Source organism: Acomys russatus, chromosome 3 (assembly GCF_903995435.1).
Source record: "Acomys russatus chromosome 3, mAcoRus1.1, whole genome shotgun sequence".
Classification (NCBI taxonomy): Eukaryota; Metazoa; Chordata; class Mammalia; order Rodentia; family Muridae; genus Acomys; species Acomys russatus.
The window spans coordinates 82954927-82982111 of NC_067139.1; the positions used below are offsets into that span (position 1 = coordinate 82954927).

At 42.5% G+C, this 27185-nt stretch overlaps 1 pseudogene and 1 gene segment (V, D, J or C); both read left to right on the plus strand.

Moving 5' to 3' along the window:
• Positions 1-27185, plus strand: part of LOC127186787 (T-cell receptor alpha chain C region-like) — a 372003-nt gene that overhangs the window by 150275 nt on the left and 194543 nt on the right.
• Positions 13790-14171, plus strand: LOC127186791 (40S ribosomal protein S15a-like; annotated as a pseudogene).

The window sequence follows — 27185 nt, forward strand, 5'->3', positions numbered from 1 at the left end:
GCTGGAGACATGATCTCCGCCTTAACTCTTTGTCTATTATTAAGATAAACACATCGGTGAAAGCAACATAGGGAAGCCGTTTTTGACTCACAGCTTGAGGGTCCAAGCCACCATGGTGGAGAAGCCAAGGCACCAGGTCACATTCCTTGCAATCAGAAAGATGGGACCAATGAATTCTGGGGGCAGGTAGATTCCTAAGTTTTTATAAAGTTCACATCCAAAACCCACAGATTGGTGGCATTCATAGTGGATGGGGACAAAAAAATTTTAATGTTTGTTAAGCACAATTAAGTAAATACACTGTTAAATGTTCAATTAAAAGAGAAGAAAAAAGATGAAGTTTTAAAGCAGCTTTTTTGTGCCTCAAAAATTGGAGGAAGTGGTTACATGAACGAGAGAGGGGACTGTCTGCTGACTGCTGTCATGTCTCTGGTTTATGCTAGAGTTGAGTCTCTTTTGGACAAGTGTTTGATGTCTAACAGAACTGTTTTTCTTTAATAGATTCCTTCTTTGGGTACCAGGAACCTTTGCTGGCCTTGCCATTCTTAAGCTGGGCAAATTCACTCATCCTCCTAAGAGTCCCCATAGGAGAGATAAACTTGTTTTTGTGTTGATCCCAAGTGTGGGATTGAGAACAGACTTGTGAGAGAGCAGGATGTTTATGCCCTTAGTAGTCGAACCACTTCATGGGGGAGCTTGGATGTTGCCAGCTGAAAACATCCTAGTAGAGACTCTGAGAGGACATGTATATAAGAGGCTGAAGAGAGAGAATTTGGGATTCTTTTGGCTGTTCATCAACACTTCAAGAGATGCTCCTAGAGAGAACTGCTCCAGGGAAAGCGTCAAAGCTTTGGAGTCCCAATGAGCCTTCAGGTTCTGGTTGCTCCAAGTCCCAGCAGCAACTTTGGTGGGACTGCTGGTTTGCTGAGGTCCTGCTGACTGTGCCAGGAGAATCATTCCTTGGAAAGAATATCCTTAAGGTTTCATTATTGTGTTCTTTAATCCCCTTTTCCTATTGTTTGGGTTAGTCGGATTGGAAGGGAGGTAAGATCGTTTAATAAGTTCATAATAAAATATAGTTGTTAAGAAAATTGAACTTAAACTCCCAGATCGTATTCACTGGAATGGCTCATGTTCTAGCTGTGGGGCTATCTCTCAAGTGTGCTGGGAACATGAGAAACAAGCATATCACTGACGTCTATGCAAAGGAGGTTCTCTCTCTCTCAGTTAAATTAATCATAGTATTCCCCACAGGCCAGACACCCATTGCCTGAGTGTTTCTCTGTGTTATTGTAAGACTGAGACCTCCAAAGAGATCTCTAGTCTATACCTGGAGTCCCCAGAGAGAAACGGAGTCCAATGTCAATGCAACACACACAGAAATTTTATTGAGTCGATGAGCATCGAGGTCTGACAAGCTCTCTCAAGCTGCCGACCCACAAAAGCAGGCACAAGTGCTTTTTATATCTTTTTGTAAAAGCAGAATTTAGCAGGCTAGCTAGGAGGGGTAAGTACATTCCAGGGGTAGGGGTAGTGGGATATTTTTAGATACAGCTGGACCCTCAGCACAGGCTGGCTGGCCTTGAGTCAAGCTGGACCCTCAGCACAGGCTGGCTGGCCTTGAGTCAAGCTGGACTCTCAGCACAGGCTGGCTGGCCTTGAGTCAAGCTGGACTCTCAGCACAGGCTGGCTGGCCTTGGTCAAGCTGGACCCTCAGCACAGGCTGGCTGGCCTTGAGTCAAGCTGGACCCTCAGCACAGGCTGGCTGGCCTTGAGTCAAGCTGGACTCTCAGCACAGGCTGGCTGGCCTTGCTCAAGCTGGACCCTCAGCACAGGCTGGCTGGCCTTGGTCAAGCTGGACCTTCAGCACAGGCTGGCTGGCCTTGCTCAAGCTGGACCCTCAGCACAGGCTGGCTGGCCTTGGTCAAGCTGGACCCTCAGCACAGGCTGGCTGGCCTTGGTCAAGCTGGACCCTCAGCACAGGCTGGCTGGCCTTGAGTCAAGCTGGACCCTCAGCACAGGCTGGCTGGCCTTGGTCAAGCTGGACCCTCAGCACAGGCTGGCTGGCCTTGGTCAAGCTGGACCCTCAGCACAGGCTGGCTGGCCTTGGTCAAGCTGGACCCTCAGCACAGGCTGGCTGGCCTTGGTCAAGCTGGACCCTCAGCACAGGCTGGCTGGCCTTGGTCAAGCTGGACCCTCAGCACAAGCTGGCTGGCCTTGGTCAAGCTGGACCCTCAGCACAGGCTGGCTGGCCTTGAGTCAAGCTGGACCCTACAAGGGAGTCATACAGCTACAGAGCACACATAGTGATTTGATATTGATACCTTGGTTCAATATCAATATTGCTTCCTGGACCCTCCATTATCAGGTTGATTACTCAAATAGTTAAGATTAACTATCAAAATTTCATCTTTAGAACAACTGAGCCCAATCTGAAAACTCGTAGATCTGATGAGCACTCAGTGAAGAAGAGGGATACCGAGGTCTGCACACAGGTGCCAGAAGCCTTCTGTTTGCCAGAAACAAACGTGGTATAAAAGACAATTTAAAAAACCTATTTCACCATGGCTTAAAAAAACAAATGCGGGGGCTGGAGAGATGGCTCAGTGGTTAAGAGCACTGACTGCACTTCCAGAGGTCCTGAGTTCAATTCCCAGCAACCACATGGTGGCTCACAACCATCTATAATGTGATCTGATGCATACTGTATACATAATAAATAAATCTTAAAAAAAAAAAAAAAAAAAAAAAAAAAAACCAAATGCGTAACTAGGGAGGTGGAAGGTCTCCACAAAGAAACGTTTAAGATACTGAAGGAAGAAATTGAAAAAGACACTAGAAAATTGTCTGGTTAAGGTTTCTATTGCTGTGATAAAACATTGTGACCAAAAGTAACTGGTGGAGGAAAAGGTTTTATATTTCATAACCCGTGAAAGTCAGGGCAGAAACCTGGAGGCAACAGATGGTGCCGAGGCTATGGTGGCTTTTTGCTTACTGCCTTGTTCCACACGGTGTGCTCAGCCTGCTTTCTTATTCCACCCAGCACTGACCACCTAAGTTGACCCCTCCCACATCAATCTTCAATTTAAAAAATGCCCTAATGTTTTACCTACAGGCCAATCCTATAGAGATATTTTCTTAATTGTGATTTATTTTTCTGTGGTGGAACTCCCTAATCTTAAGTTGACATAAAAATTAGCCAGCAAAATTGACTCTTCACAACCTGACATGAAAACACATTAATTACTAAGGAATCATTTTTGAATTTTTATTTTCCCCAGACGCCATGTTACTATGAATATGACAATATAAAACATCCCAACCTTAGAGTCCCACAGTTTGTGTAAATGTTAAGATCTTAAAAGTTAAGTCTCTCCACAATGTCCAAAATCTCTCTAAAATTCCAGAGCCTCTTTAAAAGTTCAGAGTCTCTCAATGTAGCCTCCTGTAAAATCAAACAAGTTGAATACTTTTTTTTTTTTACTTCAAGAAGGAAGAACCAGAACACAGTCACAGCCAAAGCAAAGCAAAATCAAACTCCAACAGTGTAGATAACTCAGTGTCCAATGTCTGAGATTCACTCACGACCTTCTGGGCTCCAGGCCTCGGGCAGTCCCACTGCCCTGTCTCTGCCATGCACAACATGTGCAGCCTGTCTGTCAGGTGCTGGCTGGCTCCACTACATGACTGTTGCTGTCCTTGGTGCTAATCTAACGGTACTGGCATCCCCAAAACTGCTGAGTTCACTGTGGGCTGCTCCTTCACCGAAGGCCTTCCCTGGACTCTCTTCAGAGACTCTGACACTACCACAGGTGCAAATTCTCTCCATGATGCCATCAGTGCTGGGCCCTTCTATTGCAACTATGGCTGCATGTTGAGCTTTGGCCTTTCTCTCTCTCTCACCCCCACCCCCTGGGACTTGCTGCACAGTGCCTGCAAAGCCTCAGCTGCTCTCTATGATCACTGCATGCCTTCAAAACCAGTACTTCCTGGGTGACTATGATATGTTACCAAGTTTGGGTACCTGCATGGCATGCAGCCTTGGCCCACACTGGACCATGGCTTCTGTGTGCCAACTGAAGTGGAAGTTTCTGCTTTCTTTATAAACTCAGTTGTGTCATGTGATGTGAGAGGACGGGTGATGGTTTCCTGAAAACAGACACGTGAGAGGGTACAGAATGTAATGTTTAGAAAGAATATAACGCGAACCGCATTGCTACACCCTGCAGGGCTTCTCAGGTCTTCTCTGGTCTTTCCTTCATAGAGAGAACAAACGGTTTTAGAAAAACAAGATCTCCACGTGTTGAGGAATGAAGCTACATCCATATTTCCCACTCTGCCACAAAAAAAGCCAATCAGTTCATAATGTATCAAAATATTAATATAAGAATGTAGATCTAGAAACCACTAGATGTGACTATAAATGAAAAAAAAACCTCTTCAACACACATATATAGATAAGAATATTCTGTAAAAGTCTTCGATAAAAATATAGGAAATAATCCCAAGGATACACAGTTACAATTATGGGAAATTGAAAAGTATTTGCAGAACAAAGGAAACTGAAAATGGAGCCAACAGACAGCTTACTAAATATGAAAATGTTCTTTGTCAACTATGTTTCAGACAGTGGCTTAATTTCTAGATTACGTAAAGAACTTAATTTTTTAATTTATTCACTTTACATCCCTACCCTGCCCTTATCTCCTCCCAGCCTTACCCTCCCTCCTTCTTTCCCCTCCCCCCTCCTATAGTCCTCAGAAAGGGGGAGGCCTCCTCCCCTGTCATCTGACCACAACCTATCAAGTCTCATCTGGACTGCCTGCATCCTCTTCCTCTGTGGCCTGGCAAGGCTGTCCTGCCAGGAGGAAGTGATCAATTAATGGGAACCAGAGTCCATGTCAGAAGTAACCCCTAATCCCCATATTACGTGACCCACAAAGAGACTGCGCTGCCTATGGACTACATCTGAGCAGACGGTCTAGGTCCTCATCTTGCGTGGTCCTTGGTTGATGCATGAGCCTCTGCAAGCCACCCCACCCCACCCATGCCCCGCCAGCCCAGATTTGTTGGCTCTATTGATCTTCTTATGGAGCTCCTGTCACTTCCAGGTCCTTTTATCCCTCAACTCTTCCAAAAGACTCCCTCTTGAAAATGAAACGATCTAGTCAATTTATGAACTAATGACTTGGACAGATATTCAGAAAAAATCAAGACCAACAGCCAATAAATATTGGGAAACTCTTCAATATCTTTAGCTACCGGGGAAACACAAATAAAGGATAACAATTTTACTTCGGTCAAGTGATTATTTTAAAAACTGACACTGCTAAGGCTATGAGGAAATGGAAGTCCTAATGTACTGCAGGGCATACACTGGCGTGCCCACTATACCAACCAGTGTGGAGGTTCCTTGAAAATTAAAATGAGAATGGATCCAACTACATGGCTCAGACATATACCCAGTGAACCCTACATCAATATACCACTTAAATATTGCACATTTATGCTTGTTACTTTACCCTTCATACCAGCCAGGAAAGGGGCACAACTAGGTACCCTCCAATAAGATAGTGGCTAAGTTGTGCATTAGCTTAGGTTGTAAGAGCTGATTATTTATCTCAGTGCTAGCCTTCCTCGTATTAAAAAAAAATCAACGAGATGAATATTTCTTATTTTACAATGGCATGAGCATTAATGTGATAAGTTGGTATATTAAAATTTTGTTTTGAGTCATGTAGTCATAAATGATCTAAAAGATTTCAGTGGGAGTAATGTAGACTCTGCTTCAGAGTCCCTCACTTTGAGGTCTAGACCCACGAGGAGAGCACTGGGATGGTCACATGGTCTTGAGTTCTGCATTATTTTTAAAAATAAAATATTTTTGAAGGACTTTCCTCTCAAAATTCCCCTTTATTACAATTTATTTCACTTTTTATAAATGTTATTATAAGAAAATCTTGAAAACAAGTAAAAATATTACACGCCAAAATTAACTAGACCCCAAGTCTATATAATTTAATGAACTTACACACTTAGAATTGGCTGATACCAGTTATTACAACTTTATTTTTTAGGTGATGATAAAGTGGCCATAAATATATTTTGCATTTGGCTGAAGCAAATAATTGAGTTTGACTGAATTGTGCTACCAACTTTTTTTTCACTGTGCTACCAACTTCCTTTTTCAGTGTGCACTTAGGTGTTGCCACTAAGATTTCATAGCCTTTAGCTGCAGCTATTTTGCATTGTGGTTGCCTAGCTCAGAGTAACAGTTTACTTCCCACCAGTTTCCAGTGTTGGAATCTGTGTCTCTCCTCCCTAAGTGTGTCCAATGTTCTTTTCTTACCTCATGGCTCACGGCTATCACACTGCACTCTGCTCCGTCTAAAGAGGACTCTGTCCTTTGTGGTCCTTCTTTGGCACAAAGTTGCCTCACTGTACTTGTTAAGGCTTACGACAATTATGTTTGATTTGTTGATATGTTTATTTGCATAATTTAGCACTCACAATACCTTGCTAGAACTAGAGTTGTGTTAGTAGAATAGGACGGTGATGGCCATGATTCCCGCCCCCTGGTGTGCAAGCCTGGCACCCCCTGGTGTGCAAGCCTGGCACCCCCTGGTGTGCAAGCCTGGCATCCCTGGTGTGCAAGCCTGGAATTCCCTAGTGTGCAAGCCTGGCATTCCCTAGTGTGCAAGCCTGGCATTCCCTGGTGTGCAAGCCTGGCATCTCCTGGTGTGCAAGCCTGGCATCCCTGGTGTGCAAGCCTGGCATTCCCTAGTGTGCAAGCCTGGCATAATCTCTTGTTGGCAGTGCCTACACTATGACAGGTGTCACTCCTAGGGTTAGGTTACACTTCATAAGAATATCAAGGAATAAATAAGCCCCTAATCAGTTTGATACGTGTTGAATTTGACTTTGAATTAGTGCCACAAACGGAGGGTTGTAAGATTCAGGTTGGCTATAATAGCTTTATTTACTTGATGTACTTATGTAGGGTTTTTTTCTGGCTTCATAATTTTTAATTGGGTCTTCTTATGGTAGCACATTTATAGTGTATCCCATGGAGAGAAAAACAAAAGAAATATTGTCTTCTTTCCTAGCAGCATCAACCAAATTCTATTTATGATGCATTTTGATGATGCTTAGAGCTTTAGCGATAAAACAGCACATAGCTTTCTGAGCTGTGATATTGCTGGCAGGTTCTGTTAGAATATGTTACAAAACTGTATTTTTCACACTTTAAAATTTTTTGTGCACATTTTCAGTTCATAAAATAATTTTAAGGTCACAAGTTTAACACTTTAGATTCTAACACCTTAGATTTCTAAAGTTTAGAAAATGTAACTTTTCCTTGATATATGACTATTTGAGATACTTTTCCTTTTGCGGCAACAAACCATGAACCAGAAGCAAGTTGGGGATAAAGGGGTTTAATTTAGGTTAAAGCTACAGGCCATCATTGAGGGAGTCAGGGCAGGAACTCCAGGCAGGAAGGAAGGCTGCTTTCTGGCTTGCTTCTTGTGGCTAGCCCAACTTGTTCTGTCATACACGCCAGGACCAGGTACCTGCCTGGCCCTAGACCAGGAACGGAATGTCCACAGTGAGATCAATCAATGCCCACTTCCAGATCAATCACCAATCAATAAAGTACCTCTAGAGACCTGCCCACAGAATCTGATGTAAGCAAATACTTAATTGGGGCTCCCCCATCCCAGGTGACACTAGTTTGTGTGATGTTAACAAAACACTAACTCACAGAATCTGCCCTTTATCAACTTGACACTCAGATATCACTATTGAAAGAAGGCCTTTCCTTTCTTGTTATTGCTGAAATATCAGCTCGCGACACACAGAGATGTCACTATTAAAACACAATTTTCTTCTCTTGTTATTTCTAAGATCTCATGCTAATATCATGATATAAAGTGTGCTATAAATTTCAAGGCTCTACAGAGCCTATCATGTTTAAAACATTCCAACTCTTTCAAGTTGAGTGGAGAGCGGGGTGTGACTTTCACAGGAACTCTGGTGCCCCATATTTGACCATGTCCCCTGGATGGGGACACCTGGTGGCACTCAGAGGAAGGATAGCAGGCTACCAAGAAAAAACTTGATATCCTATGAGCATATAAAGGGAGAGGAAGTCCCCCGCAGTCACAGTCATAGGAGGGGAGTAAGGGGAAAATGGGAGGAAGGGAGGAATGGGAGGATACAAGGGATGGGATAACCATTGAGATGTAATATGAATAAATTAATTAAAAATCACAATAAATAAATTATAAATTTTTTTTAAAAAAGGTCTGGTCTCTTAAAAATACCCAAATCTTTGGCAGAATAAAAAATGAAGGACAGTTACAGTCTTATCAAAGCAAAACCCAACATTCTCCAGTGTAAATCAAATAATGTAGCTTGGTGTCTGGCCTCTAGAGTACACTCATGGTCTTCTGGGCTCCGTGGGGATTAGGCAGTGCAGTGTCTATGGCTCTACAAGCCACAGCAGACATAGCTCGCCTCAGACACTTATATAAGCAACATCTTCTCCATACCTACTGCAGTCCTCGGTGCTCCTCCCACAGTAGCCACGACATCTTCATCTCGCTGGGCCCCACTACCAATGAAGCTTCACCTTTATGAATGACCTCTTATGGCATCTTCAAGGTCTCTGACCCTACCTCAAATCTCTACATGACCTCTTCCATCACTATGTTGTTGTTGTTGTTTTTCTGAAAGACATTTATATGTTATTGAACAAATTTGGCTGCCATCTTAAGATGCAAGTTTGACCCACTCTGGACCACATCTGTGTACATACCCTGATGAAATACTTCCTAGATTCAACTTAATGAATCTGGTCTCTTATTAATCTTAGCTACTTTTTCAGACCCATCAATTGTCCCAATAAAACAGACATTTCACCTTAGAGGTGCTGGTCTCTTGTCAATCACAGCTGATTCTTCTTCAGCCCTAACTAACCAGAAACCATGGATTCTTAATTCAAATTATCACACAAACATTCCAAATAGAGTCCTTGAGGGACTCACAAGCTTCCCTCGGAAACTTGTTAAACAGGGCAGACATTGCCAGCCTTCTTTCTTATCTTCCAAATTCCCACATCTCATTAAGCATAGTCAAAAGCTCCAAACTCTACCTTTTCCACACAGAACAGTCCAGGGCATAAAAAGCAGCCACAGGGTCAGCTCCATCAGAATTGGTACCAATGTCTGTCCTAGTTATTTCTCCTATTGCCGAGACAAAATATTTGCCAAAGCAATATGGGAGAAAACGGATTTATTTCACCTTACAGGCTGTAATCCATTATTGAGGAAAGTCCAGGCCAGGAATCCAGGCAGAAACTGAAAAAGAACCATGAAAAAAAACTGCTTATTGGCGGACTGTCCATGGCTTGCTCAGCCTGCTCTTTTATACACCCCAGGACACAGCCAGTGAGCTAGGCCCTCCTGTATTAGTCATTAATCAAGAAAGTGCCTCATGGACATGCCCACCGGCCAACCTGATGGGATAAGTACTGAGTTCACGTTTCCTCTTCCCAAGGGACTCCAGCTCACGTCACGTTGACAAAAACAAACCAGACATTGAGAAGCAAAACTAAACTGTAAATTTAATTTGTAATTTGCCCTCCAGGGGACACTGTTCTCTAAATAGTAAATGACTCTTCTGTAGCGGTGAGGAAAGATACCAGAACCTACTTTCTCTACTACTAAAGCAAGAGTCCTGACTGGATATATTTTAGGTAGAGGATTTTAGACGGTGGAGAAAGAATGTCAGATGCCTGAGGAAGACTGATTGTCAAGAATAGATGGTTGCTTCAATCTCCCTGGGATGAAGAAATGAACATCTCCTTAAACTCAGAGCAACCCCTGACTACCTCTCCCACTCTTCAGGCTTTCCTAGCTTCCTGGAATTTTCCAGGAGGAGTGAGCTGCTTCCTGCTCGCCTTGCTGCCCTTGCTGTGCACCCTGAAGCTTGGAGTGCTCTGTGAGAGTCACTCAGCTCTAGTCCTTCTTCACAGACAGAGCACATTGCACTTTCACCCTGGACAGAGACCCTCCTGTGGCTGAGTTCCCCACACAGCAGAGGCCAGGGCGCCCACCCCCACCTACAGCCTGCTGGCTGCATCTGCGTATGTGTTGAAGCCAGCCCTGGCGCTAAGGGGCACCTGCTCATCCCTTGTCCCTGGAGGTCTTTTCCTGCATATGGGACACCCTCACCTGGGTCTCCATGACTTCCTGAAGATCACACCAGGAAGTCAGCTTGTCTCAGGTATGGAGGGCTCTCAGACTTGAGCGCAGGAAATGTGAAAATGTTTCCACCTGAGGATCCCTTGAGATTGAGGGAGCTGGAAGCTCCTATGCTGAGTCACAAGTGCACAGCAGGGTACAAACTACATGAGGCTTTCAAAGTAAGAGACCATGGCCCAGCCTCACGTACTTCCAGGCATCTGACATATCTATAAAACTTTAAAATACATTCCTCTATTGTTACAAATGCACAATGCATTGTTGCTCCCTGTGGTCGCCATGTACGATAGCAGACCAAAACTTCTTACTTCTATCCCCCTGGAACTTATGTGCCGGACTGGTAATGGCTCAGGGGAAAAGAAGGAAAGGTCGAGGGAGCTTCAACCCTACTACCTCACCATGAGGATGGCTGGAGTTGGCCACTTCCCCACTTCCAACCCAGAACCACAAAGCCTGCTGCCACTGTCATCACTGCAGCAAGAATCGGTCACCCCAATGGTTATAAGACCTCAGTCCCTGGATGACCTTATAAGGTGCACACACACACACACACACACACACACACACACACACACACACCCTGCAGCCCCAGAGTATGCAGATGAAGCATCTGTAAGCATTCCTGCCCTGGCCAATGGTATACAGCCACACAAAACTTGCCTCAGAGACCCTGATCACTTCCCCGGGGGCATAAGTGACACCCCTCCCCAATGAACAGAATCAGTTCTCTGAAGCTCTTCTCCAGTGTGTTCTCGGCTTAGTGCACTTATCGTTGACCAAGATACTGCACTGCACTCACCTGCTCCCAGTTGGTGCCCAAGGAGCCTGGCTTCCCCAAGGGAAAGGAACACAGGGTGGCACATAGGAACTTTGGTTTGTTTTCCCCACTACACCTCCTCCTCATTAGTCCTTTAAAAATATTGAGCGCAAACTTTGGTTGCATGAGCGTTCAAGTCACATACTTTATCTATTTCAAGAAAGAGGGATCATTAAACCTATATTACATAATAATTATTATCTTGTCACTGTGTATGATTTATTTAAATTAATTCATAGGTAAATAAAGATATTTAAGTCAGAGCATGCACCTATATTCTGGATATAATATTTAATTGTTCTTTCAATACTTTTTCTTAGGAAGAACTGGTCCCTTCCTCCTCACAAGTTCCTCACATGTCTTACAACCTCAGTGTCATCAAAGAAGGATCATCTCCCCACACTATGCTCCACCCAGACTCTCAGCCAGGTCACCTGTGGGAGGAGCTTCAAGCTCTGAAGACTGGGAGGGAATCAGCAGGGTGTGGTCTGGCATGGGTGGAGCTGGCTGGTGCAGGAGGAAGGCCATTTCACCAGCGACCCTGACACCACAGCCCAGGGGTTGGTTACCTGCTTCTGTCTCCAGCAGCCACACAAGCACCATGAAGAGGCTGCTGTGCTCTCTGCTGGGCCTTCTGTGCACGCAGGTTTGCTGTGAGTCTGGCTGTCCACATTCAGGGCACCTGAGGGGATTTGCCTCAGCACGTGGAGGGGTGGGGAAAGAAGCTCAGGAGTCCTGCAGAGCTCCCACCTTCTCAAAGGACATAGGGTACATGCAGGGCTCAGTGGACACTGCAGTGACAGCCATCTGTGTCTCTTTCTCTGTTTCTGTCAGGGGTGAAAGGGCAGCAAGTGATGCAGAGTCCTATGTCCTTGGTTCTGCAGGAGGGGGAGAATGCAACACTGCAGTGCAACTTTTCCACCTCAATAACCCAAATGCAGTGGTTTTACCAAAGTCCTGGGGGACATCTCGTCAGCCTGTTTTACAATCCTTCTGGAACAAAGCAGAGTGGAAGACTGACATCCACGACCATCACTAAGGAACGCAGCAGCTCTTTGCACATTTCCTCCTCCCAGATCACAGACTCAGGCACTTATCTCTGTGCTATGATGCACAGTGCTGCCCACACACCTGCAGCCTGTACATAAACCTGCAGCTGGGTGGGTGTGGCCCTTCCCAGTCACAAGATAGCAGAAAGACACCACAGCACATCTGTCTAGTTCAGTGTCTCTTTCCTGTATTTGGTAGAGTTTCACCCTCAGGTAAGTTTTGGGTTCAAAACTTTGGCTTTTATCTTTATTTCTCAATACATCCTCCCTCCTGAAGCAGAAATGTTGAGTTTTGAGCTAATAGAGAAACTGATGGTAAGACTGAAACAATGTTAACATTTAAGCCACAGGGGCAGAAGGAAAGAAAGGCAAAGGCAGGCATCTATGGTTTTTGGTTTTTGGTTTTTGGTTTGGTTTGGGATTTTTGGTTGGTTTGTTTGTTTTTTGTTTTTTGTTTTTGTTTTTGTTTTTTTTTTGTTTGTTTTGTTGGTTGGTTTGCTTTGGTTTGGTTTTGGTTTTTCAAGACAGAGTTTCTCTGTGTAGCCTTGGCTGTCCTAGACTTGCTTTGTAGACCAGGCTGGCCTCAAACTCACAGTGATCCATCTGCCTCTACCTCCCGAGTGCTGGGATTAAAGGTGGGTGCCACCACACCTGGCTCACTCACCCATGTTCAGGACAGTGGTGCAACTTGGTGGTGTCTCCAGCTCTGTCAGTCCCAACCATAGTAGGCTACAGCAAGGGCAGGCACATGCATCTAGCCTACTGATGTGGTAGAAAATGTCCCGAGATGTTTCTATGATGTTAAGCAAACATGGGAAACACTTACAGTGTATTTTTCCTTCACCTTAGTCACAAATACTCATTACTTGAGGAATTACCAGTATACCAACTCCCACCACTTGAGGTAAAGGCCTGAGCACCTACCACAGACTCCAGAAGATCCCTGTCTAACTCTAGAGATCTGCTCTTGGGTAGAGAAACCTCACTTAGCTGAGCTGAGTTGCAGCTGTTCCTGAACCCCTCCCTCTGAACATTGACACTAAGTTCCCCCAAAGGCTGAAACCTAAACCCTATATAACTAACCGGTCAATTATCTAACATGTTGGAGTAATAGGAGACATAGCTTCAAACACTGGAATTAAATTTTAAAAAATAAGTCAAATGGACTAGACATATCTACAGAACATCCTACCCAAGCAGCTAAAAAATACAATTTTTCTCAGAAGCCCATCTGACAGTCTCCAAATATACTGCATATTATGACACAAAGCAAGTCTCAATAGTATAGGAAAGATGAAATTACATACTGCTTTCCATCTTAATCTCTTTGACCACACAAAGATTAAAGGTAGATAGATATAAGAAAAGATATCAAGTACACAAATTATGGAATCCAAGCAACACACTACTAAACCAAAATTGGGTTAAGAAAGGATCAACAGGGCTGGGCATGGTGGCGCACCCCTTTAATCCCAGCACTCGGGAGGCAGAGGCAGGCAGATCACTGTGAGTTCGAGGCCAGCCTGGTCTACAAAGCAAGTCCAGGACAGCCAAGGCTAGACAGAGAGGCCTTGTCTTGGAAAACCAATAAAAAGAAAGAAAAGAAAGGATCAAGAAAGAAAAATTGCCTCTCTCCGCCATCTTTCCGCGCCATCACCATGGTGTGCATGAGTGTCCTGGCAGATGCTCTCAAGAGCATCAACAAAGCTAAGAAGAGAGGCAAACGCCAGGTGCTCATCAGGCCATGCTCCACAGTCATCATCCAGTTCCTAACTGTGATAATGAAGCATGACTGCATTGGTGAATTTGAAATCATTGATGACCACAGAGCTAGGAAGATTGTTGTGAACCTCACAGGCAGGCTGAACAAGTGTGGAGTGATTTGATGTACAACTCAGGGACCTAGAAAAATGGCAGCACAATCTGCTCCCGTCCCGTCAGTTTGGCTTCATTGTACTGACAACCTCAGCTGGCATCATGGACCATGAAGAAGCAAGATGAAAGCATACAGGAGGGAAAGTCCTGGGATTCTTTTTCTAGATCTGTAAAACATAAACAAAAAGCCTCCATGGACTATGGTTAGGATGCTGGAGGTAATCCCAAGGGTAGGAGGGCAAGCATGTCAAGGTGGATGCCAAAGGCCCCTACTCTGAGAACTGGCCAATTAGGAAATCCAGTGACTGCTGCACGGTGAGGAATCCAATTTAGGTTTTGACAGTTCCCATTACTTGACACTGTCTTTCTCCTTGGGGATCAAAATTAGCTTCCTATTTAATTGTTAAGCAAATTTCACAGTCAAATAATCCTCTTATCTTTACAAAAAAGAAAAAGAAAGAAAGAAAATGTTAAATTCTTACAATTGAAAGAAAATCAAAACACAATATGCAAAAATCAGTGAAACACAATGAAAGCATCCATAAAAGAAATTTATAGCACTAAGTGTCTACACCAAAACAATTGATAATTCTCAAAGTAACTTAATAATGCACCCAAAGGTCCTAGAAAAACAAAACAAAAAAATAAAATAAAATAAAGTCCAAAACTGTAAGGAGGAAGAAATTATCAAAATCAGGTCTGAAAGTAGTGAAATATGAATTAAAAGGAACTATAGAAAATAATAAAAGGATAGTACTTTGAAAAGATGAGCATGCTTGACCAAAGTTTAGCCAAACTACCCAAAAGAAAGAGGCAGAAAATCCAAATTAACACACTAAAATCAGTAGCCTTCCTGTATGTAATGAAGGAAATCAAGGAATACACACACACACACACACCCCACACACTCACACACACCACACACATACCCCACACACACCACACACACACACCACACACACACACACACACACACAAACACACCACACACCACACACCAACACACACACACACACCCACACACACCACACACACCCCAACACCACACACAACCACACACACACCACCCCCACACACACCCCCACACACACACACACACCACACACACACACCACCACACACCACACACCACACACACCACACACACACACACACACACCCCACACACACACACACACACACCCCACACACACACACGCACACACACACACACACCACACACACACACACACATCTTGGCAGTTTTGCCTCTGGTTCCGCTGCTTGGGAACACCACGAAAACCTCACTGAGATTAACAGTGTGTTATACTGAGTGAAGCCATCCTGGGTCAGGAATTCAGGGGACTCAGGCCTGGCTATTCTGTTTCTAATCGAACATGGATGGGAGGCAGGAACCTGGAGGAGGATGGTGAGATTGCACTGGAGGAGGCGAAGGTGGAGAGGAGAGGAGACCGTGGCGGCAGGTTCAGAATCCGAGTACACATGGATGGGGAGAGGACCAGCACGCAGGCCGGACCAGCTTGCAAGCCAGAGACACCTAGGGATCCATCCTGTGGGCCAGATCCTGGAAGGTTTATTTTTGTTTCCCTTTAACCTTTTTTTCCTCTTGTATAGGATAGCTGGGTTGTATAATAAAGTCTAATTGTTAAGAAACAGAGCCAACATAAATATGTCTCATTATACATATGTCTATATATATATGTATATATATGTCACGTACTTATGAGTGTATATATATATATATAGATATAGATATACATATGTTTCATCAAGAAAGTGAACTTATATAATGAAAACTTTCAAATGTTTAATATACACATTCAAAAACATATCAAAAGATGGAAACACCTTCCATGCTCATAAATTGGCAGGATTAATATGAAGAAAATTGCTATTTTAAGGTTTCTATGGCTACAATAAAACACAATGACAAAAAGCAACTTCAGGAGCAAAGAGTTTGTTCCATCTTATAGCTCACATCACACTCAGTACTGAGTGACTCAGGCCAGAAGCTCAAGGCATCACAGGCCATGGGGAACCTGCTCAGTGTCTTGCTCTCTATGATGTTCTGAGTCGTGCTTGTTATAACCATGCAGGGCTGTGGTTCCAGGATTGGCACTACCTCCAGAGGGCTGGGCCCTCCCACATCATTAATAAAGAAACCATCATACAAACTTGGAGACAAGCAGTCTCCTCTTCCCAGGTAGCTCTGACAGGAATCAAGCTGACAAAACCTAGCAAGAGCAATGGCCACCCTTAATAAACGAAACCTACAGATTCGACAAAATTCTCATCAAAATCCCGAAGCAGTTTTTCACAGAAATTGAAAAGCAACATCCCATTTGATGTGGATACACAAAAGACACAGGACAGCCACAAGCATCTTGTACAACTAAAATCCTGCTAGAGGTACCACCAACTCAAGTTTCAAGTTACACTACAGAGCTATGGAAATAAAAACAGCATAATAATAGCATAGAAATAGGCTCATTGATCAGTGGAGTAGAATTAAGGAACCACATATAAACCCACACTCTTACAGCCAGCTGATTTTTGAGAAATGGGCCAACAACCAACATTGCAGAATGGAAAGCATCTTCAACACATTGTGCTGATAAAATTTGATGGCTACATATGCAAGAATAAAACTCAGTCCTCATCTCTCACCCTATAAACACCTCAACTTCAAAGGGGTCAGAGACCTCAGCACATGACCTGATAGCCTAAATCTGATAGAAGATAAAGATAGAGAATATGGATCAATTCATTGTACAGGAAAGGATTCTATGAACAGGATCCCAAGAAGTGCACCAGTAAGACCGAGAGTTGATAAATGGAGCCTCATGAAACTAAAATATTTACTGTACCGCAAAAGATACAATTTTCCAAGTAAGGAGGCAGCCTTAACAGATAGCTATACATCTGACAAAAAGTTATTATTTGAACTTTATATAAAGAATTCAAAAAAATTAAATGTGAACAAACGAGCCAAAGTAAAACACAGGGTTCTCTAAAAATTAAATACAAATGACTACAAAACACTTACAAACATGCTCAACATCCTTCGTCATCAGAAAAATAAAAATTAAAACTTTTTTTAGATTTTATCTCATCTCAGTCAGAAAGGATTTGAAGAGCACAGATCTTTTGTTCTTTCATTGATTAGGATTTTCTTCCTCCTCTGTATCTATTTAATATCTACTGCAGTGCTAACTTGATAGTCATGAACTCCCTTAGCTCATTCTTGTGTTTAAATGTCTTTATTTCTCCACCAGTTTTGAAAGCTAATTTTCTGGGTATAACAATCTAGTCTAACATTTATCTACTTTTGGTGCCTGAATTACCTCATTTCTGCCTTTAGTACTGCTGAGGGAGCACTTGATGTTATCCTGGTACTCCTGTCTTTGCATGTAGAGTGCTTTCTCCTCATGTCTTCTCACATTGTTTCTTTGCTTTGTATTTTTGACATCTTGACTGAAATATTTCATAGACTGGTTCTTCTCTGGTCATGTCTAGTTAGGGTTCTAAGGACCTTTGGTGTTCAAATACTTGTTTATTTCTCTACTTTTGAAAATATTTTTGTTATGATATTTTGAATGGTGTCTCTATGTTCTCAGTGTTCTTCTCGGCTCCTTTTCCCCATCAATTTGGGGATTTGGTCTCTAGATATTTTCTCAAAAGTCTTGGTCATTGAGGTCACACTCATTTATATTATTTTATTTCCTTAGTAGTGCTTGGATGCAGTATTTACCACCTTTGTTCTCTGTCGCTAATATTTACTCTCATACATAACGTCTAAGAAACACTCCCTTCACGCATTCATTCATTTGGGTTGAGTATTTTAATAATACTTTTTCCATACTGTGTGTTTTGATTCATTATGTTTCTCACTTCCAACAATTCTTTTCTGTTTGCTCCAGATCCTAATGCCCTTGTCTTATTCTAGCTCCATTTTTTTTTTTACTTGTTCTTCTTTGCTGCTGATTTTCTTCTCCATATCCTGGATTCAACTTAAATGCCTGAGTGAACCAGAAGTGCAGGTTAGCATCTTCCAAAATGAGAAAATGACAGAAACAGTTTACCCCTTGAACAGTCACATAACACTCTCCAGCACGTTCGAGCATCGCCTTCAGCCTTCTGGCCCAGTATATCTAACAGACATATTTGCAAGGCAGGAACTATGAGGACTTGCTTACCCTCTCTCAGCAGAGTGCAGCCATCCACTCTGCCTGCATCTAGTCTTGCCCATTTTTAGGCAGAATTCTGTTTGTAGCAGAAATGAGAACATTTTGCCCAGTGACTGGTTTGCCACATTTGAAGCCATCTCCATAAGGAGGTTCTTTGACGATCACCATCTTCTTTGAGGTTGGCTGGGTGTTGCCAGGAGTTAGCTTGTCTTGTTGTCAAAGAATCTTTAGAATAATAAAAAACATCTTTAAATGCCATATTCTGTAGGTCTCTGAGGCTTTTGAAGACCTTATCTAATTATTTTACCTTATGTATCTATAAAATCATATCTATTTGTTAGACCTAGGATATATATTCTTGTGATAAAATTAGACTGATATTTGACATGACCATGATTTGTTCAACTAACAATTAGCTTGTATCACTTAATTATCCTAAATAGGCTGCAGCCTCACTTTCAAGGTATTGGAAGTAAACCTTGTATTGTAATTGAGTTGGATGGGGCTAATAACTCATATTAGAATATAAATATATATAATGTGTGAAGAATAATTTTAGATTTGAATTCTATACCAATGTATCAAAATTACACTTATTTTGCATCAATATACAAAAGTCTATATAAATGAATTGAAAATACCTTTATTTGTGACTAACAATTAAGGTCTTGAGTTGAGGAGTAGATTCAATAATCTACCTTTTATTCTATCTTCCCTCTATATTTCCATATCTCCTTTCTTTCTTTTCAGCTCCTATCTCCTTACCTACAAAAGAAAGATAAAGGAAAAGAGAGACGTCCCTGAGTCCAACCTAGTTTTCTCTCTGTATAAGACCAATAATAAGTGAGTATATACCATTTGATTCTTTCTGCTTCTGGGTTAACTCACTCATTATGATCATTTCTAGCTCAATCCATTTATCCACAAATTTCGGGAATTCCTTGTTTTTAATAGCTGAGTAGTATTCCATAGTGTAAATGTACCACAGTTTCTTTATCCACTCTTCTACTGAGGGACACTTAGGCTGTTTCCATGTTCTGGCTATTATGAATAAGGCTGCTATGAACATGGTTGAGCAAATTTTCTTGTTGTGTGCTGGAGCATCTTCTGGGTATATTCCAAGGAGTGGAATAGCTGGGTCTTGAGGAAGCCCTATTCCCATTTTTCTGAGATAGCACCAGATAGATTTCCAAAGTGGCTGTACTAGTTTGCATTCAAGGGGCATGTCCCACAAAAGCCTTCACTTACCAGGAAACTGGGACAGAGGGGAAGGCATCCTATTGGGACTCTAAATGAGAGACGCATGGGAGAACAGCAAAATAAAAGGATCCAGAGGGTCCTAGAAATCTACAAGTAGAGCAATATGATAGGCAGATTTGGGCCCAGGGGTCCCGCTCAAAATAAGGCACCAGCCAAGGACAATACAGGAGGTAAACTTTAAACCCCTTCCCAGATCTAGCCAATGGTCAGAATATTCTCCACAGTTGAGTGGAGAGTGTGATACGACTTTCTCACATACTCTGGTGCCTCACATTTGACCATGTCACCTGGAGGGGGAGACCTGGTGGCACTCAGAGGAAGGACAGCAAGTAGCCAAGAAGAGACTTGATACCCTATGAGAATATATAGGGGGACGTAATCCCCCTCAGGAACAGTCATAGGGGAGGGGAATAATGGGAAAATGGGGGGGGGGGAGGAATGGGAGGATACAAGGGATGGGATAAACATTGAGATGTAACAAGAATAAATAATAAAAAAAAAAAAAAAAAAAAAAAAAAAAAAGACCAATAATAACTTATAACTATGTCCCGATGAAAATAAGCATCTGTAGACCAAGAGAGTAAACAGAAACCTACCCAAGCCCCTTAGAGGAAATGGAACGTCATTCTCTTAAGGTTTCTTCAGGCTGATTTAGGGAGAATAATACCTTTGAAGAGGCCCAAAAATTTGGGGAAAATGGTTAAGCAAGCCAGGGATAGCATTTGTGGTCCGTTTTCTAAATGTTGAGAAATTCCAGGCTTAATAGGAGTCCTGTGTGAGACCGTCTGAAATGCTGGACCAATTGGGATCAGGAGCTTTCTGCACACTGCATTTCTTTTTCTAAAAATCATTTTTAAGACACATTTTTATTTAAAAAGATGTATTTATTCACTATTTCTACAGTATTCTGCCTGCATATATGCCAACAGGCTAGTAGAGGGCACCAGATCTCATTATAGATGGTTGTGAGCCACCATGTGGTTGCTGGGAATTGAACTCAGGAACCATTGGGAGAGTACCCAGTATTCTTAACCTCGGAGCAATCTCTCCAGTCCATTTCATATATTTCTAAAATTAAAAAAAAATATGAAATTTTTCATAATATTACCTTGAATTTATAGTATACTTTAGAGAAAATTTGAATCTACTGAATCTTCTAATAATTATTGTGAGCCAATATTCCATTTATAGGTTGGTCCTTAATTTTAGTCAGCATTACTCTGAAACTCTCTGGGAACAGGTCTGGGAGTCTTTAATTAAACAAACAAACAAAAGAAAGTACTTGAAACACACATTGTTCAAAGAGCTTTAAACAGAGTATATAAAGATCTCTAATGGCTAAAAGAAAAAGAGGAACCCAACTTATGAAAATGGACAAACTGTTTTAGCTGACTCTGAAAAAGGATGAGTGTGGCTTATTGATAACCACATGGGAAGGCGCTCTGTGGCCTTCTACAGAATATGTGTCGAGTCAAATCCACCCATTTCTCTATTATGTTGACTTTCTGTAAAGTGATGACTATATCAAGTGTTGAGAAGAAGGTCAAATAATTATTCAATTGAAAGTCTTTTTACCAATTTAATATCTAATAACTCAGTATTTATAATCCAGTTTAATCTTCCCTTTAATATAAGAAGAAGGGGAGTCTAATCATAAAAGCAGCCTGAGGACCTACTGTGTGCCGACCCTTGGGGAAGAAAGCACTTACCTGTCGTGACCTGGCTGGAGTCCTCACTTCAGGTGTGGTATGCATGTCACATCACAAAAGCATTGCTCATGGCAGGTGTGTCTCCACCATTCTAAGTACTCCAGATCCCCCTGAGGCACACCTCAGTACAGGACAGAAAGTGTGCTATAGCCATCCTCAACAAGGACAAAATCTCTTTTCATGAGAAGGAATATTGGTGTTGCGGGAAGACCCATTGTTACAGGGGTCTCTGCACAGAAAGCTTAGGAAGCTCAGGAAAGTGTTGAGTGAAGAGCTCCATATTTGGCCACAGAGGGGCAGTACTGCGACATGACAGACGCAGTTTGTGTCTTCTAAGTACTCATCAATGAGCCGGAGACTGTGTACTCACTGGATTGCATTTATTTATTTATTTGCATGTGTGTCTGCAAACTGAATAAAAATAAATTGTCTCCTACCTTGCTTAAGCGTATTTGGAGAACAACAAACAAATGCATCTATCTAACCATCTACCTATGTTCTATCTGTCTCTCCCAAGCTCACAGGGTTGACAAATAGGACTCTACATGTGAGTGTTATTAGATTGATGCTTCAAGGCCAGGACCACACTATCTTCTCTAATGTGTGTTTATAATGCTGTCGCCCGTACATTGCCCACTCTTCTGCCACACTAATATGACCTGTGCCTAGAAGTATGTTATATGCCCGTTCTCCTGGGAAATCTTCTCATGGTTTGAATCCAGTTCAAACATCTCCTCAGTCAAGATCCTTCTCTGCCTGGATTGAGAGGCAGTGTCCACACTCTTTCCTTCATCATTTTCTCTAGACCTATGGGTGTCTTTGGTAGGCTTCAGTTTTCTGTTCTTGAGTGATAGGACTAGGTTGGTGATTGGAGCTGTGCCTGTATTGAAAGACACGCAAGCCCTGCCCAAACAATAGGCAGTCAGACATAGCAATTCTTCCTCAACTTAAATTTCTTCTCTCTTCAGACTGTCTTAGCTTTTTTCTTCTTCTTTTTCTAGTTTTCACACATGAAAACAAATTATGATATTTTTCCTTATGTATCTATTTTGCTTATTATCATGTTCTACAGCTTTACCCACTTCCATACAAATGACATGCTTTATTTCCTCCATATGGCTGAACATATTCTCTTGTCTCATGTGCAGTATCTTCTTCCTTTGTCTGGTGACAGGTGGTAGCAGGCTGCTTCTGCATCTTGGCTGTCATGGCCTTGCTGTGGCAAACCTACACGTGTAGCTACTCTAGCTTGGTGACTCCAGTTGGTTGGATAAATGCCTACAAGTAGAAAACCTGGCTCACTGGTAACCCTTCCTTTCTTCTGTTTTTTTTTTTTTTTTAATATTTCTTTTTTTAAAGATTTTATTTAAACTTTTTATAAGCTATATTTTGATCATATTTCAGCTCCCCTGCTCCTCCCCAACATCCCTACCTACCCAACTTCATGATCTTTCTTCTTCCATCTCCAATAAAAAACAGAAATCTAGTGAGAGAAAAAAAATATCAAAACAATACAAAATGAAGCAAAATGCCCACAAAAAGATAAAATAAAAGCAAGGAGTGCATTTTTGTGTGGAGTCCAGTGCATGGAATCTGCCACACGGAGTATGGTTGACGTACCGCTAACACTCCACTGGGGAAAACTGATTTTCCCAGCTGTTATTAACTGCAGATCGTTTCTTGGTTAAGAAGGACACCACGTATTCACTTCCCCTTCTCAGTGCTTGGATTTTTCTATTTGAACCTTTGTGGGTTTGTGCATGCTGCCGTAATCTCTGTGAGCTCCTAAGTACATCAGTCCTCTTACGACTGGAAAACACAAGTTGCTAAAGTTGTTCACAACCTCTGGCTCTTATGATCTTTCCATCTCATCTTCTAAATAGACCCCTGAACTTGGGGGGAGCCCATTGATGAGACCATCCCATGTAGGGCTGAGTGTCCAAAGTTTCCCACCCACCACACAGTGTCCAGTGGGTCTCCGTGTTAATTCCCATTTACTGCAAGAAACTTCTTTGATGAGGTTTGAGGCAAGCACAGGTCTATGGTTACAGCAATGTCTACAGTGCTATTCTTGGTGGCTATAACGGCATGCAGCATTCCCACCAGGATGTAATGTCCTTATAAGGAGGGGACTTCTTTTATTCTCAATGACTGTATTCTCAGCGACACCAAATTTGAGCAAATGGAGAACTTTCTATGTCAAAAATAGCTTTAGACAAAGTGCTTGAAGGGCGGAGCCAGCTGAAAGAACTGAGTGCCCGTGAATTTGGAGTCAGTGTTTCTGTGGGGAAAGAAAAGGCCACCTGAGTTCTCCGCTAACTTCAGCCTAGGAGGAATGGACAAGGCCCTGAAAGCTTCGTTTCTACTCCTAGGCCTTCACTTAGCCTGTGAGTCATGGGGGATAAACCCCAGGATGTGTGATTATATAGAGGGAGGAGGGAATTGGGGCACCAGGCCAAGTCATAAATGTCAAGATCATAAGCAGGTAGTGCACACCTGTGGACCTAATGAAGCTTGTTATTTCTCTACACAGGGGTCAGTGGCCAGCAGAAGGAGAGACGTGACCAGCAGCAGGTGAAACAAAGCCCCCAGTCTCTGACAGTGCCTGAAGGACAGACCAGCGTTCTGAACTGCACTTATGAGAACAGCTTGTTTGACTACTTCCCATGGTACCAGCAGCTCCCTGGGGAAGGCCCTGCCCTCCTGACCTCCATACGATCTGTGTCCAATAAAAAGGAAGATGGACGATTCACCGTCTTCTTCAGTAAAAGTGAGAAACAGCTGTCCTTGCACATCGCAGACTCTCAGCCTGGAGACTCAGCCACATACTTCTGCGCAGCAAGTGCACAGTGCTCTCCAGGCACCTGCAGCCCACACACAAACCTGCAGCTGTGGCTCCAGCAAAGCTCTGCAGTGGAGCTGAGCCTGGCAGAGTGTGGAGAGGTTCTCGTTTGCAGGGGCAGCGGGCACAGTGAGTGTAAGGATTAGACTCATTCAGGCCAGGGACAGTCCATGCTGAAGTCACAGCTTGCTTTTCTCCAGTCTCCCTGTGCTCCTCAGGGGCAGCTGGAGTTTCAGATGCATTCCCTTAACTAGTTTAGGGGAACTGTTTTCCTGCATGGTCGTACAAGTAGCTCTTTATGTTGTGTAACAACTGTATATTGTGAAGGACCCAACCCCCTCAGCCATGTTGTTCATGTGCAGTTGTTACAGGCCATTGTCAGGGGATCTTCACTTTGGCTTCTGCAGTTGAAATCGCATAGACTTTTCTTTTGTGTTAATTTCCTCTGATGACCAGGGAAGTGGAGATTTACATGACCACCAACTGTTCTGCTCCCTCTTGCTTTGCCTTTTATGTGCTCATCCACCTTCAAGAAATCCAAGTTTGTAAACCAGAAGGCACTCACAGTTATGTAGGTATGCGTATAACAGGCAAATGACGTAAAGTGGAGAAGGAAGAATGAAATTTCCTCACTAACAAAAAATACCCAACTTTCACCAAAGAAGTGCTTTCACGTGTAGCTTTCAGAGATGAATCAAAAAGTATAAAGTTGAGCGTAAAAAGCCAATGTCAGAATGAGGCACTCTCATGACACTACTTATAACTCTCAGAAATACAAATGAAATTTGTACATGATAGTCTCAAATTTATTATTGTTTTTGGTGTGTGTGTGTGTGTGTGTGTGTGTGTGTGTGTGTGTGTGTGTGTGTGTGCACATTCCATAGTACACCCCTGAGAGGTCAAAGGAAAGCTTTATAAAAGTCAATTCTCTCTTTCCTCTGTCACCTGAGGTCCTGGGACTGAACAGGTAGTTTACACACTGACCCTTCTCACCAGGTTTATGTATTGTTTTCTAATGTGTACTTAAAGGTAATATGTCAAATGTCCTATATAGAAAGTTCCCAATAATGATTTCTCTTTGGACACAAAGACAAGAAGACAGAAGTGACTGCTTATTATATTATATATAAATATATTATATTATATAATTATGTAATGTATACTATATGTTAATATTTTATATTATATTTATATATTATACATAAAATATGAGCATATACTATTATAAAAAAGAGATCTTCAGGAAGTGGAATAATTTATTAGCTGCTAAGCCTTATTGCTAAGTGCTAAGGTGTTATATATAACTTCCGTTCTTTAAATGTAAAAAAATATACAATACATTATATAATTACATAATAAAGTAATTTTAAACTATATTTTTAAAATTTTAGTGTGTGTGTGTGTGTGTGTGTGTGTGTGTGTGCAAGTGAACAAATCCTTGGCCCATGTGTGGAATTTGGAAGGCATTTTATGGTGTGTGTTCTCTCTCTCCTTCCATGCTATGGGCTCCGGGGATTGAACTCAGTTCATCAGGCTAATGGGCACTTACCCGCTAAGCCATCTTACAGGCACTTAGCCACTGAGCCACCTTACAGGCACTTACCGGAGGAGCCACCTTACAGGCACTTACCCGAGGAGCCCACCTTACAGGCACTTACCGGAGGAGCCACCTTACAGGCACTTACCGGAGGAGCCACCTTACAGGCACTTACCCGAGGAGCCATCTCAAAGGTCAAAGAGCTTTGTATTTAACGAAGCAGCTGCAGCCGTTATGGCTTCAGCAGTGCACAGAATGGAGGAAGGGCCTCTCGTGACCAAACACTTTGCAAGATGTGCTCTCATGATGCCACATCTATGTGAGCAAAAATTCCACTGGGGGAAAAATCTTTAAATTTGTTCATACTACACAGTTCAGTTCAAGGTTCTGGTAGCTCCAGGTACCTAGTAAGTTAAGACACGAAGACTGTTCTGTCTAGGAGCTGGAGGCTAGCCTGGGCAACATACTAAAAAACTGTATCAGAAAAACAAAACTAAACCTAGAAAACGATGAAGCTATTTAACTTAAAATGTACAACATACAATATCTCAACAATCCATACACATAGCTTTTCAATACGCACAAAGAAAAGTTAGAAAATAAAATAGAGATATGCCACTCAATGATAGTACATGAACTCCCCGTTTTGTTCAAAGTTTTGTAGTCCTATCAAGTTTAAAACAGATAAGAAACTTAAGCCCTATTTATATATAAGTGTAATGGTCTTCATTGAATAGAAAGTATATGAATAAAACATAACATGATGCCTAGGTTATAGTCAGTTTGAGAGCAAAGCCGCAGTCTAAGATGCAGGAGGGAGAATTGGAAAGTTCTAGGCACCACAGCAGGAGTGTACATTTTATAAGGAATATGAGGCTGGGAATTTTATAAAGCACCGCAGAGCCTATGATGTCAAGTATAATTATAAAGACCTAATCATCATCACTTGGGTGTCCTCATATAGCAGCCAATCAAAAGTCTGATTTTAGAGATGGGAGTTTGGCATAAATTCCTTCACCAGATGCATTTTTAGCATACAGTCAAGGGGAGTGTCTGAAGAAATGTTTGCTTTAGACAATGGTCACATAGTCACAGTTTTATGGACAAAAGATCATGTGCAGAGGTGTTTTGTTTTCCTGAAAACTGTAACAACAACCGCAGAGCAGCATCAAGCATGGGCATGCTCCTGTGGCAACGGATGACATCACTGGACATCTGGACTCAGAGGCTCCTCACTCTCAGGCTTCTCCTTCCCAGACTCCTGCTCAGATCCCCACACAGTTGTGCCACCACAATAAGCCCATGCTGGGGTCAACAGCTCTCCAGGACCCACCAGAGACACCAGACTCACAAGTCTGTTTTGATCTCATGTGTTCGAGCAGATGTTTGGCTGATGTGACGTCCCAGGGGTTTGTGATGAGAAGGAAGGAAGGCAGGATGAGGATTTCTAGCTTGTGTCTGCAGCGAAGCCAGGATTGATGATCATGTTTCACTTTCAACCAGACAAGGAGTGAGGAGAACAGTTGAGATGAATAAATACGAAAACACATGGAGATTTCATAATATTTTGCTTTAGGAAAGCCTTTCAGGCTTTATCACAGATTACTTCAATACAGTTTTTTCCCCAAGGTTCTTTTATATTTT